The sequence below is a fragment of the Corapipo altera genome, unplaced genomic scaffold (genome assembly GCF_003945725.1).
Source record: "Corapipo altera isolate COAL_440 unplaced genomic scaffold, ASM394572v1 0, whole genome shotgun sequence".
Classification (NCBI taxonomy): Eukaryota; Metazoa; Chordata; class Aves; order Passeriformes; family Pipridae; genus Corapipo; species Corapipo altera.
Window position 1 is genome coordinate 85,605,508 of NW_020884872.1, and position 16,010 is coordinate 85,621,517.

Below are 16,010 nucleotides of genomic sequence, written 5' to 3' on the forward strand. Positions count from 1 at the left end.
AGATTTTTAAAGTGTTGCTAGTTCTTCCCTAGTGGAAATTTATTCAAATAAAATAAACATTTATCATTAGTGGGCTTCTGCTCCCATTTCATCCTGCTAATGAATCCCTTCTACAAGGATTAGATGTTGATTAGATATAATGGCTGTTAATGATCTTATCTACTAAATTAAGGCAGATGTTAAGGGATTTATACTTAAAAATACCTCATGTGGTAAATCTCAAGAGTGTGCAGAAGGAAGGCAGTGCTGTCTGCATTCACAGTGATAACAAATTAACTGTGACCTGAAGAGGTCAGGAAGTGTACATATTATTTTATTAGAAAAAGTACAAGCAAAATTCCTACTCACATATGAACATTTTTGAAGGCAATGGATGAAAAAAATAATTTCAAAAAAGATTCTGAGCCTGAAAGTAATTTAAAAAATATTATTGATCTGTAAGCTATGAAAATGCTTCCTGATAGAGGAACTAAGCCTTATCTGGGTTATATTGTGATGAAATCTCAGCTCATCTTGAAGGTATCTTATCTAGACTAAAACTTTGGTAAGAGATCTAGAAAAGTCTTCTGTCTAGAAAGAACATCTAGATACTACAAAGACTTTCTTATTTCTTTGTCATTAGTCCTCCCTAAATATCTCACCAGGGAGAATTATATGCCATATTTTGATTAAAAGGAATAATTTCTATCATTTTCTTACAAAAACAGTCTGTTTTTGTAATACTGTCTGAGAATTTACCCCGACTACAGTTAAACTTGTATTTCAGAGAAGTGAGATCTCCAAAAAAAAAAAGACAGAAAAAGAGAAAAAGTTCTACCCTTTTTGTTGTGGTTGCTCATCTTGTTTGTTGGGTTTTATCACAGCTGAAAAAAAAAAAGATATTAATAAAATATCCTCCAAATGGACAGGGCTTCTCAGAGTATGTCAAAACCCACATTAGTAAAAAATATAAATATCTAATACTGTAGTCTGCAGGGTATTTTTTTTTTTAATATTAGATGTTGGTAAGAAGTAATTTTTAGTGTAGCATGACCATAGTCGACTGGGTAGTAGCAAATTCCAGGAAGATTATACAAACAACTCCTTTGAGAATGAGAGCAGGGCTGTGAAACAAAAACTAGAGAATGAAGCTCACCGGCTGAACTTGTGAGTGGAAAAGAGACGTGTGATAGGAGCATGCTTGAGGAATAAAACCTGTGAAAGTCCCCTAGGAAAAAGATGAAAATATGCACCACTGCTAGATCTACTAGAGATGTTTTATGAAAGGTTGCTTATTTAGGTCTCTGATTTTCTTTTTTTTTTTTAGTAATGCCAATGTTTATAGTATTATAGGGAGGGATAAAACTTTCTAAGGTCTTTGACTTCATGGAATGCTCAAGCTTGGCTATTTAGCAGAAGAATTACTGGACTATGGCCCTTTTAGTTGAATTTAATATTCTTTCAGTATTTTTATAATAATTTGAGTATCAAAATCTCTCTTTGGGAGACCTTTCCATGATTGCCTTTTAATGACCAAGGTCCTTCGAGTCCTCCGTAGGGACAGCACAATATTGTATCATGCTCAGTATTACAAGCAAGCTGGCATTCGTGCTCCTATTTTTTGGCTCACATGTTTAATTCTATAAAGTCCTGATGTGATTATTAAGAGTAAGAGTCATTGATAAAATTGCATTGATGGGTGAAATTTATCTTGTGTAGAATGGCAGCATGAGGCCAAAGTAAGATGTATGTGGGATATTAGCCTCTGATGGTTCTCTGCTAGGGAAGAATTTGATTAACAATAAATTTAATTATTTTATTTTGATATACTGGGTTTTGCAAGCTTTCCTGAGTTGGTTGGCATAGCTAAGAATCTAGGGGATGAAATGAGGGTCATATTTTTAAAAGTAGCTAATTTTTGGAGAGTATATTTTTTGAGGATTTTTTTGAAGGAAAAAGAGATTCTGATATAATATTTGAGACACCTTTAAGGGAATTCTGCTTCAGAAAGTTTTGAGAAATTATTTATTGAAACTCAGTCCCCTGGGAAAAAGGTCTCCAGGTGAGTTCCCAAACATATTGTCACTTCTTGAATACCTAGGTGTGGACTCAAGTTTTGTGTTCAAAGTTCCGAGGATCCCTGCGCTGGGTTTTAAATATTGCATAGTGTCAAGGCCTTCTCTACTTCTCGTTCTTTTCTTCCACAGTGAGAATATTGGGGACACGCAAGAAGTTGGGAGATGATGCACCCAGTATATATTATACCCAAATATATAATATGGCATTTAATGCCATATTCAGCAATAAACACAGGGTGTGAGGGTGGCAGTGTTTGGGTAGGTAGTATTTGCATGAAGACTGTCTGGGCATCATTTTACTTGTAGGAGGTAGTGAGCAATTGCCTTTGTATCACTTGCTTTGTTTCTATATTCTTTCTTCCTCTTTACTTATTAAACTGTCTTTATCTCAACCCATGATTTTTTTTTTGACTTTCCTCTTCCCATTCACTCCCCCCATTCCCTTGGGCAAGAGTGAACAAGTGACTGGGTAGGGTTAAACTTCTGCTGGCCAGGTTCAACCCATCGTGCCAAATATGCCTGTATTACTATTGAACACACAAACAATTTCCAAAATGATCACTTTTTTTTCCAGTGCAGCTAGAAAATCACCTCTGCAGACAGTCAAATATCTCCTCATGTACTCATCAGTGATTCCAGAGCTGCCTCTGTTACTGTTAGGAGGAACAGGTTGTACCAGAAACATAACTGCACATAGGCTTGTGTCAGGTCCAGCACAAAGCCAGAAGCTGTGGTCAATAAAATGGGTAAGGGACTGGAACAGCTGCCATACGAAAGGAGTCTGAGTGAGCTGGCATTATTTAGTATGGAGAAGGCTCAGGGAGATCTAAGCAGCGTATATAAACACCTGATGAGAGACACCAAAGAAGGTGGACCTAGGCTTTTTCACCTGTGGTCAGTGGAATGAAAGAAGCAGTAAGTGCACATGGAAACAGAGGAGATTCCATTTACTCAGTCTCTCAAAAAATCAGCTAAAACTCCCATTTTCAGTGTTCTCTGAAGTACCTTTCTGACTAACATCTCATTCCTGCTCTACAGGAGGCCTCTTTCGGTGGGCCACAGATGTTTCTAGAAGCCTTCTCCTGTGTGGGCTCTCCACAGGCTGCAGATTCCTTCAGGGTATGTCCACCTGCTCTGACATGGGGTCTTTCATGGGCTGCAGTCTGCATATCTGCTCCTATTAGTTCTTCCATGGGCTGCAGGGGAATAACCTACTTCCCATGGTCTCCTCCACAGGCTGCAGGGAAATCTCTTTGGCACCTGGAACTGGAAGGTGATATCCACTTTTGATCATAACCTTTTACAAGAGTATCAGAGAAAAAAAAGTTCAAGAGTGGAGCAACAAAGACAATTTATAATTGGGCAGTGCACCCTATAAGGGCTACTAGCTCATCATTACTGTGGTGCCAGGTAAAATTTTGGAAAAGATTATTCTGGGTGTTATTGAAAAATTTATTAATTTTGTCCTTTTCTAATAAATTATTTTTTTCTGTAAACTGCTTCCAAATAATTTAGCTCTACTGCACTTGCTTTGTATAAATATTATAAAATATAAAAGTTATTGAAACTTTAAGTTATATAAAGAGCCAGTTACAAAAAAACCTATAAAAATTATGCTGAACTGGTAAACTTGGTAAAAGGGAGATTACCAGAGAAGCTCTGTAAGATTCTTTTTTTTTTTTTTTCTGGTGATATGAATACAATATGCCACAGTTACAATAAAATTTGTAGTTGATGAAAAACTGACCTCACTGCTTTCTACAACTTCCTCCGGAGGGGGACTGGAGAGGCAGGTGCTAATCTCTCTGGTAGACAATGGGGCACATGGAAATGGTGAAGCTCCATGAGGGTGTGTTCAGACTGGATATTAGGAAAAAATTCTTCAGTGAGAGGGTAGTCAATTACTATAAGAAACTTCCCAGGGAAGTGGCCATGGCACCAAGCCTGTCGTTTTTCAGGAAGCATTTAGATAATGGTCTTAGATATGCAGTTTAACTCTTAGGTTGCACTGGGTAGAGTCAGAGGCTGGACTCAATGATCCTCTTGGATCCCTTCCAACTCAGGATATTTTGTGATTCTATTGCTGTAGTACATTCTACTGTGTTTAGAGATAACTTTAGTAGCCTCTCAGTTCCAATGACTAGAAACTAGAGCTACAAACATTCACACTGGAAAAAAACCACAACATAACTTATAGTAAATAGTTATAGGAAGGTGTTAACACAGGAAACTGTCCACTCATCATGACTTTGAATGCTTAAATAGACATTGGATTTCTTTATATATAAATTAAAAAATCATTGAATATTCATATTACATCAGGCATAAATTTGGTTATTGTTGGACTTAGCTGCCTAATATTTCTAGGAGGACTGGTGAGGACAGAAAATGCCATTAATGATGTCACATGTTACATTTTTAATAAATATTCTTTCAGAAGAATGGCATCAATGTTTTATCACTCAAATTTTCATGACTGAAAATACAGAATTTTAATAGCACACTTGTAAACAATAAAGCAGTGTTTGATATACAATCAAAAGAAGAAAAATTCAAACTTCAAAGAGACACCATTTCAACTAAAGGACTACATTCTCAGGTGCTTGTAATCTACAGTTGTTTAGACCAATTTTTCATCTCTGTCCAAACAGAAGTATTAAAGACCTATTAGATTACTAAACTCACCTATCTAGCAGACATTTAAGAGATGTATTGATTACTAAACCTGTTATGAGATTATACTTAAAAGTACCAGAAACAGTGACCTACAGAGCACTCTGAACTTCAGTGGAAGTGTAGGATCACAAAATTTACCCTCAGTTAGATATAAACTACCTTTTTTATGTCAAGAAGTCATATTCTTTAAGGAGAAATAGTGAAGAGCATCTAGCATCTATGCCCAAATGAAGTCATAATCATTTCCATGACATCCACCTGTTTACAGTTCTGATTTCCATCAAACAATAATTAGTAGAAAATGAATGGCCACATCTTCTTCAAGCAAGTTCTCTATGTGCTAACAAGATGAAAATTTTACTTTTAGGTCCTCATAGAACTCTTTGTCACTTCATGCTTTCAACTCTTATTCTACTAGATTGCATAACTGTGAAAAGCAGAAAGTAATTGTCCAGAAAGGCAAAAGATGGACACTGGAAATGTAGGTGTCAACTGGCTGCTGACTTGCTATCTGAGTAGGTCTGTAGATTTTTTCTTTTCTATTGATTCTTCAGCCCCAATTACCCCCAAAAGCCCAAACCAAATCAAAGTATGTTGTGATGAAAAACTGTACAAAAGCTGGATCTTCCTGTACATCTAGATCAGTTTTTACCAGCCAGCTACCGATTCTGGTACAGGTGCTTTTCTGTGGAGAGGGACCATGTAAGAAAAATGCATCATAAAAGTAAGAACAGGATGAACTAGAAACTAGCTTCAAACATATTAAAGGCAAGAACATTGTTGGGGGTAATCAGTGTGAATTTATAAAGGGGAAATCCTTGCTCAAGATGATAGCCTTCTATGATGAGATGACGAGCCCAGTGGATGATGTTTGTCTTGACTTTAGCAAGGTTTTCCATCCTGAGTCCCACAACATTCCCATATACAAACCAAAGAAGTGTGGACTAGAGAAGTGGACTCTGAAGCAGCTCAAAAGCTGGCTGAACTGCCAAGCCTGAAGGATTGTGAACCACAGCACATAGTTTGGCTGGAGGCCAGTCACTAGTGGTGTACAGCAGGGTTCAGTGCTGGAACTGATCCTGTTTAGCACATTCTTTAGTGACCTGACCTTTAATACTCTCAGGAGGGAGCATACACTAGAAAGTTTGTGTATGATATGAAACTTAGAGTAGTGCTTGATAGATCAGGTGGGTCTGTTGTTATTCAGAAGGACCTCAGCAGACTGAAGAAATGGTCTGACAGGAACCACCATCGTGGTGTTCAACAAAGGGAAATGTCAAATTCTGTCCCCGGGGAAAGTCAGCCCCGGGCACTGGGAGAGGCTGGGGAGTCAACAACTGGAAAGCATCCTTGTAGAGAAGGATCCTAGAGTCCCGGTGGACACCAAGCTTGTCATGTGACAGCAAAGCTTACTTGCAGTAAGGAAAGCCAAGAGTATCCTGGCCTTTGTTAGAAAGAAGGTTGACAGCTGGCAGAAAAGCCTGATCCTTTCCCCTATGCTCAACCCTGTGTCTGTTTCGAAGCACCCAATGCAAGGGAGACTGGATGAGTACAGCAAAAGGCCACGAAGACAACTAGGAATTGCAGTATTTTTCATACTCAAGCTGAGAGCTGAGACTGTTCAGTCTGAAGAAAAGAGGGCTTATGGAGAAGCTTGTCACTGTGTATAAATAGCAGTAGAGAATAAAGAGGATGATGCCATGCTCCTCTCAGTGGCATCCAGCGGAAGTAAAAAAGGCAATGGGAATGAATTGAAATATAGTAAATTCCATTTAAAAACCCTAATTCTGTAATTCATTGAGCTGCCTTCCTAAAGTGATTAAATATATACAGTGACAACAGGAAATTTAAATAAACAAATTAGATGCCTAATTTTTGGACCACAGGATAAATGCACCCTGTATAAATGAGCATTCTTCCCCAAACTGATTTAATGATAACAAAACTATCTATCTATGTATCTGCCTCATGATCTTGCTTATGCCTGTTTGCACATGTACAACATAAGCAAAAGTAGTCAAACCTCCCTAAGGCATTAACCACTAAGGTACTGCCTCTTTGCATCATAGAGAACATTTTCTTATTAGAGAAACATTAGTTCAAGAAAAGTGAATTCTTGACTTCTCTTCCATAACTGCACTGTGAGCATGGCTGTTCCCTAGCTTTGAGAGCCTAGTCATTTTTCCATGCATGTCACAGGGAATTGCAGTCTTGTGAAATATAATTCTGAACAACTATGAGGTATAGTTATTCACTTTTTTTCCTAGTGATTCCTAAAGTCTGCTAACTCCTTAAATGACAGCTCTTTTCTGTAAATCTAGTTAATTTTCTGGAGGTTGTCCAGGTCAATATCAAACTATACAGAATTGCAATCAACTGGGAAATGCAAATAAGAAACAAGAACATTTCATCATAAACCAATAAAACCAATTCAGTATCTAACAGGCTGCTCTTAGTAGTAATTGCAGTGTTTCAAAATAAACACTGTGTAATAACGTGTAAAGACATTTCCTTAGGCCTCAGAAATATGATCTATTATTAGTTATCAAAATCACTAACAACTGTGCTGGTGTTTGTCAATAAAAATCAAGTCAAAAGTCCCAAGGTGCTACTGACAGTGTTATCCAATATAATATTCTTCTACTCTTAGTGTGGAAGAGATTTCAAAGTATTTGTTTTCCCAGCTGACGAGATACATAAATATGAAAGTGAAACTGGAAAGTAGGAAATAGCTGCTGACAGGAGGTAATATATGGCATGTGAATTGTGGTGCACACTTCAGTACAATTGTTTAAAATAAAACTGGCAGAACAAGAAGAAAATAAGATTTATAGTGCATGAGAGTTCAGAAATATTGCCTACACTGAAGGGAACAATTTATTGTCTATGGAACAGCGTAGTGAAGATGTTACAAGGACAGTTTAACCATAAGCGAATAGTTTACATAAAAGAGCCTGATTTTGCTTATTAGGTTGCATTGAATTCCAAAGCATGTACAACAACTTACAGTGTTTAAATATATTCTCCTATTAATTAGCTACTGAACCCTGAAAAAGACAACATTTTTGCTGTGACCCTAAATGAAAGAACATTATATACTTTCTTTGGTGTGTGTTTACAGCTCCATTAAATTTCTATCCAGGAATCATGATTTCTTAATCATGTATTGCCAAAGGATAAAAGGGGGCATATGCAGATTAACTGAGTAAGGAATATCTGTAACCTTGTCATTGGGAGAGGCTACTCTCACAAAGGAGAGGACAAAATATTGTCCTCTCCAATATTCTGCGGTTTGTTATTTTTAGAGATAAAAGATCTTTTTCATGGATTCAGGCCTGAATTGACTAGACCAACATTTTATCAGAAATAGAAACACAAATGTCAATGTCCCACTACAGATAAACGGGTGACATTCTTTGGAGGCCCTGAGCATGTGTGGAGTCAATGGTTGAAGGTGTGCTAAAGTGTCTTAGGGGACTGGAATGGTCTAGTGAAAGGTGCCCTTGTACATGAGAAGGGGATTGGAACTAGATGATCTTTAAGGTCCCTTCCAACCCAAGCCATTCTGTGATTCTATGATTCTATGAATTTGACAAGGAACAGTTTATATGCTATGGGGAAATCATGATAAGCAATCACACTAGTGTTCAGTTTACCTTCCTACTGGACTCAAAACGTCACAGATACATCTGAATTTGTGGAAATGGCTTCTACCCTTCCAGTAATCTTTAGGTGACCAATGAAGTTAGATCTCCTCCTTTTACAATAAGACAAAAAGCAGTTGATACCAACCTTCGTACTAATAGAGCATATGAGCACTGTATAGCAGCTGGGAACAAGAAGAGTGACAATTCTAGTTTCAGTCAGAAAATAAGAAGTAAAACTCCAAATATGACTTTGAAGAAAATGCTACTGCTCACTATCCACTTTTTCCTGACTTAGAGATGAAAAGAATATAAAGTAGCACTCAGCTTTTTTAGAGACATATGGATTAGCTGCTGGTAAATTGGCCTGAGTGTTTCCTGTTGATATTGTTAGATTGAACAAGAACTTTTGGGATGGGTGATGTTGTCTTTGGCAAGTAGATGTGACTTCACGCTGTCTCAAACCACACCTTCTCTGAAGTGGAAGCTACAAAACTGTAGCACAGGGATTTGTTGACTTGCTTCTGGAGTTTCACTGGCAGAAAAGAAGGCATAAATGGAAGCACAAAGTGCTCATGCATGGATTTTGGCATCTCACAGAAATGCATTGTGCAGACCTTGTAGACTATAATCACTGCCTGGACTAGATGTTGTGACTCTCCCTTTGGAAACTTGCAGTTATGTCCACTGACTGTAGAAAGCTTAGACTTCTCACTTACAGACTACGAATTTACCCAGACACTTCCTACTTCACACTAGAGACAAACTAGAGGGAAATTTCACAGTAATTTAAAATGAGCAAAACCAGCTTCCAGATCTATGCAGTCCAAGACTCTGTTCCAAGTGTTTTTACTGACTTTTCCAAATGTTTTTAGGGCTACCATGACATTCAGGAAGCAGAGTTGTAGGCTAGTGATGAGACTCCAAAGGGGAAGGAGACAGTAATGAGGAAAGAAAATCCTTTCTCCAAAGTTTGTCACAGTATTTTTCTGGGGTTGCTTTATCCTATGTTAGAAAACATCGAGGATTGATCTATTGTTAGTAGGAGCTTCTAGTCTCAGGCATATTCTAAAAATAGATGATATTAACACCATTTCTACCTTCATGGCTAAAGAGAACATACTGGAAGAGTTATCAGGATGTGGCACTTGAGGTATACATGAGTTACCAGCCACTAAAATGCATTTCCCATGGTAGGTTACATTATGCTGCCAGCTCTGTAGAATCTACCTGGGTATAGGAGAGTGTGTAAGGTTTTGAGTGAGGATATTCAGAGATATTGGATGACCTACACATAAAGAACAGTGAAATTATCCAAGACTCAGCTGGGAACAGAAATAACTGAAGAGGAGGGTGTGGTAGAGAATTACAAATCATGAATGACAAAAAAAACCCAAGAAAAATAGTATAGGTATGAATTGATTGTTCATTCTCCCTTATAAGAAGAGGGGTGCCTCAAGGAACTTAGTGAACCACGTTCACCACAAATAGAAAGAAGTGGTTCTTTGTGCAAGCAGTACAAGAGCTTTTTTCTTTCTCTATGGATCTGGGCTTCCAGGCCACAAATATTCCCATACTCTTTTCCAGAGTCTTTCCTCAGTGCTTTCCAGGAATATAGTGAGTGTTAAAAATTTTTTTTAGTGCTAGGGAAAACTGCACAAGTTCATGAAGGAGAAATCCTTTGAGTGTTAGTAAATATGGGGACACTAAATTTGCTTGGAGAAGTTCCTAAGACAGTGAGAGGAATTTTAAAAAGTACAATACACATTCACTCTAGTCTTATTCATCCATAAGTATCTGCTACTGGTCAGATTTGAGAACATGACCCATTGACACTGTTCTTCTATTTTATTATTACTAGTGGGTTATCAGAGCTCCCTGTGCCCTGGAAGCATTCCTATCTGAAATTTATTCTGCAATGTAGTGGTGAGACCCTTGGGGTGGTTTTTGCATTTGTAAATGTTGTCCAGTTCTTTCTCACCTTCTTCAAGGCATGTGTTACGTGTTTTAATGCATGAATCCAAGTTCTCCCTGATATTCATACAGAACCAAAGAAGGTTGTAGTCTACAGGGTCAGTTGTCTCTGAAACTTAGGAATATTTTATTTCTCATTAGAATATATTCACCAGAGAGGAAGAAGTGTTAAAAAGCCTAAGAAAATCGATAGGGTGCTTGACAGGAAAGTTATGTTATATGAAGGATACACAATTTACAGACCTTAATCCTCTGTAAATATTTATTTAATTGATTTTTCTCCCACACCCTTTATAGTATCTTTATGTATGCCTATCAGAAACCACACTTAACAGGCATTTTTCTGCAAAAATGAAATAATGACTGAAAAGTTGGATGACTACAGAAATATTTCTAATCAAAGGTATTGTGACTATATACTCTGTCATAATTAACATCATCAAACATAAACTGAACTTATTCCCAGACACATGTAGTGCAAAAGTCTTTCTGAAATGATATTATTTTGTTTTAGGTGTTACAAAACCACATATGCTCAGTATACCTATACATGATGTTAAAACATAATCACATCTTGTATTCAACCTCTATTATTGGAAAATAATGTGGCTTAACTGGGATGAAATATACGTAGTTGATTGACCTTCATTTCACTTTAGTTTGTAGCTTGAGGTACTATTGAATCAGAACCAGACATATATAAAAAAGATTGAACACAATGTCTGCAAAAAATAGTACTAAAATTGACACATCAAGCTCTCAGAAGTTATGAGACTGAATAAGACTGCTTGACCAATTAATTTTGCCTTCTTTTCTCAATTCATTCTTGTACAACAATGATATTTTTCTCCTAAAGATTATTCCTTTGTTCAGTGCACAGGAATGAACAAGGCTCACTTGAAATATTGCAGTTCATTGAGAGAGCATCATGTAGCTCAACTATGAAAAGGCAACAGGACTAATGGGGAGCAACGGAGTAGCAAAGTAAACTTTTTGTCTTCTTCTATACAAATGTACACATAAAGATAGCTGTATAGGTAGAGAATACACAGACAGACTTTAAAAAGCAAGCTGAGGAGTCTTGATCTTTAGTGTCACTTTTGTACCACCCTAAAAAGAGAGTTTTCAGAAAATGCTGACTGTTTTTCTTCCTCTAGTGGTTCCCTTCAAGGCATCTCTTGATAGGTACACAGGGAATAATATGCCTCAAATCATTAGTCACTCAAGAAAACATTGGTCATCACTCTTTTCTTAATAAAAGTCCCAAATATGCATTTTAGACCTTAAAGATTTCTCTATGTCCTCTTAGTTGCTGAATTTATGTCAAAATAATATTATCAAACATTTTCCTGACAAAACAGGGTTTTGATCAATACACTGAATGTCAGATCTGCAATGCTAAGCTTAGGCAGATTTTTTTTTCATGTAGTCCTTTTCTCCCTCCCATAGTATAAATGTATTTTTAATGAGTTAGTGTGGGTTTTTTTCTGTAAACTTTTCTGTGTTATTTACGTTCAGATTTCCCCTGAGTCAGGTTTTTTTTAGCACTGTCTATAACGATCATTTCATTTTTGATTTATTCATGGCCACAGCAAAACCATCTCACTTATGGGAAATACACTTCTGAGGAAATAATTTACATTATAGAAATTAATGAATTCTACTATAGAGTTTAACTTTATAAATTGCTAAATTGGCAAATGGTCAAAAGTGCCAGGAAGTACAGTTCTGTGCTACCTGACTGGGGATGCATTTTGCACGCCTTTTTACACATTCCCGTATAATTTCATGTTAGTTCTCCAAGACCTTTTGCATCTGAGTTGTTGTTCTGCTACTTATTGGGTAGCTTTTGGGAAAAAACCACAGCTAAATGTAGCTGTGATAATTCCTATTATCTTTAGCTCAGAAAATTGGAATTGTGTCTCCTGGATTGTTTGACCTTTATATAGAGAGTGTGGAGAGGATTAATTACATGACGGTGTTGTTAACATTAGCCAAAATATTGTCCATACAGCTGAACTTAGCAGTTTAAAAGAAGATGTATCTTGAAACTCCCTTCTTTAGATCCAGGGCAGTTCTCTGCATTCTCATTTTAATGTGTTTTACATAAAACAGTCACTAGGCAAAAAGATACCCTTAGAAACAGGGATCAAACTATATGATCCTTCCTCTGCTCTGGGAAGTATCTTAGTGCACGTGGGAAAATTAAGACTAAGTCTACCTATAGAGCAATTAGCTCTGAGTCAATACTAATTTTTTTTATTTTGCATTGTGCTACAGTACTATTGCCTATGTAAAATACATCAGCTCTGACATTGACTATGCCATTAACCCTCTGCCTTGTTTGTTTTGGTCCTACCTCCAAAATGGCAAAATAGACCAAATAAAAGCATACTCAAAAAAAAAAAAAAAAAAGAGGTAAAGAACTTTCTGCTTAAAAAGAAAAATACACTGGAAATCTTCAGTCCTGAGATTTATGAAATTAGGAATAATGTGGAAAAGGTATGTTTCATCATCTAGTACTTCAATACTAGATATGACACTAAAATATCAAGAAGTAGGCATTTTATGTTTGTTTCTTTGTCTACTTGAGTTTTTGTTTGTTTCCAACTTATTTTTCACAGAGATGAAAAATAACTGAATTGTGTGATCACCCAAAGAAGTTCTGAACTTTCCCTAAAATGGGCGAGTTCTTGGTGAAGGAATAATAGTATTGGTGATAAGCAGAAAGATAGCATGTAGAATCACCTTGTACATGATTATTTCTAATATTCTTCAACAGAAGGAATTCTGGAAGACACCAAGGTCAATGAATAAGGAGGGAGAAGAGGTGCTTCAGGCACTTAGAGCAAAGATTCCCCTACAGCCTCTGAAGAAGACCATGCCATGGAGCAGATATCCACGCTGAAGCCCATGGATGATCCCACACCGAAGCAGGTGGATGTGCCCTGCAGGAAGGTACAGTGTGTGGACAGCCCTGGATTTCATTTCTGTGAGGAACTGTGAGGGATCCACACAGAAACAGTCTTTTCCTGAAGAAATGCATTCCATGGAAAGGAACTATATTGGAGCAGTTTGTGAAGAACTGCAGCCTCTCAGAAGGATCCATGTTGGAAAAGTTTGTGAAGGAATGTATCCTGGAGGAGGGGAAGACATTGAGGAGGAAGGAGTGGCAGAGACGAAGTGTTATGAACTGACCACAAATCCCATTACGTTTCACCACTTGGTGAAAGGAGGTAGAGAATTTAGGAGTGATGTTGAGCCTAAAAAGAAGGGCAGGATGGAGCAAATGTGTTTTTAGATTTGTCCTTATTTCTTATTATCCTCTCTCTTATTAATTGCCAATATGTTGAATTAATTTCCCCAATTTGAGCCTGTTTTGCCAATGACAGTAACTGATAAGTGATCTCCCTGTCCTTACCTTAACCCATATATTTTTGTTGTATTTCTCCCCCTGTCCTGTAAGGAGGGTAACTGATAGAGTGGGTTAGTGGGCAGCTGGCAGACAGCTAAGGTCAATCCACCAAAGAAATAAAGGACAATATCTCAGGGAAATCCTAGGTGATTACCACAAAAGGTCTCTGCCAGTGGTTTTAAGTTCAAGTCAATTTTGTTGAACAAACTAATTCAGAATGCGGACGTTCTTTGTCTTATAACTGCAATGATATGTGAGTGTACGTATAAGCAAATCAATTCTAGGAAGGGAAAAGCTATTAAGAAGTAGGTGACTGAGATCTGTGGTATGGTCACAGAAAGATTCTGTGAGACCATTTAATTGAGTTCTAAAAAGCCCAAGTATATTCCTGTTGCATATTCTATTCATTTTATAATTTAGTTTATTTTTCTTGATCAAATTGGTGCAATGTTGCAGATTTGGCATATAATGACAATAGTTGTGTGTGTTATAAATGTGCTGTACTGGAATAGCTTAGAAAATCAATGGTGATATTATATTAGCATGCTACTAGCTGCTGACTCATGTGATGACAGCACAATGCAGCATATTTTTGTGTACATTAGGGTATTCTGTTTGGAACTGACTGCTACTTAGATGTCAAGACTGAAGGATGCGGAGGCACGTTATTGATATAAGAAATTAAATGCAGTAACATCAAATAGAGAAGTTTTTAAATGGATCCAGAATAAGAACTTTGTCTTACCAGTGGCCCCCTACACTAGGCAATCCTTCAGGATGAAAGAAAAGACAGTATTAGTAAAAAGAGATTCCAAAACAAAATGTGGCTGAAGGCTCCATGTTTCAGTTTCACAGTAATTTTTAACAGGAGATTTCAAATTCTCTGAGTCCGTGTTTCTGACAGTGAAGTCCTTCCTTTTGGCTGTCATTCTGCTAAGTCTGAGGTTCCCTTCCAACCAGCTGAATACTGGTTCTAGCAAAATGTGATGGGGACCCAAAGAGGGTATATTAAAAGTAGCCCTCAACCTTACAGTTTTTACTGCCAGACCCCAACTGGGATTCCTTACATCTCAGGCAGTGCACCTTAATGCCTCTAGATCCTTGATGGATATTGACCTTCAAGTCTTGTCTAGATCTTAACAAAACCAAGGTAAAGATGTTCCCTGATGTCTGTGAGAAATGTTTTCACCTGAACCAATGTATGACTGAAGACATTAAAAAATATAGTGAGGTGCAGTAAACCTTACATTTTTACAGACACCTCCTACACCTTTTCGATTTCTCTTCTGCACTTTCCCTGGTTCTCCTCTGCACAGAGAGGAGAATTTATATTAGTGAACTAATACAAGCTTAAATTAAATATTTAATTTAGGTTATTGAATCTGGGTTCTGATTCTCTGTTGTTGCCATCAAAGCAATCCCCCTACCAAATGCAGTCCTTTAATAAAACAACCAACCAAGTGGATTATTACTGGTGCCTACAGTATTACATCATGACAAATTGCACGTTTTATGCAATTTAAAATGGAGTTGAGTGTAGTTCTGTTATGGCAAACACCACCAACATGTAACATTGTAGGGGTTTTAAGGATGCAATGAAATTGTATTCAGCATGAGTAACATATTAGAGATTATTGCTTATTACTGTCAGTAACATTCAGAGAAATATCAGATCAAAGTATATTCTGGCCTGCAATTTAGACATTGTAATACATGTTTATAATGATTCAGAAGAAGTCTGTATTAGCATAAGAACTATAAGTTGGCAACATTTTGCTTTTGGATGAAAAAGATGTTTTCAGTTAATTGGTGGTATTACATGTGTGTTTGTTCACTTTTATGTATGATTGATTTTGGAAGATCAGAGCAAGATTAAGAGATACCTTGTAAAGACATAGTGGCATTACAGTGAATTTTTTTTTTTTTTGGTAATGGTATATTGTCTCTGAAGTGATCATTTTAAAAGGGAATTGACTCTTTCATACATTTGTAGAATATTCTGAAGATTCCTGAATATTTCAAAGCCACAAGTGAATGACTTTCTGTTGATAAACACCTGTTTCATAAGTGAGACTCAAAGAAGAAAGTATATTTATTTTTTTTAAAGGTATATATATATTGACACTTCGGTCCATATTTATGTGTACAAATGAAAGGAGTTTTGCTTTCAGAGTCTTGGTTCTTTTTAATATTATTGTCCACCAAGTACTCTAGCTTCCCAAGGACTGGAGCAGAAAATATACA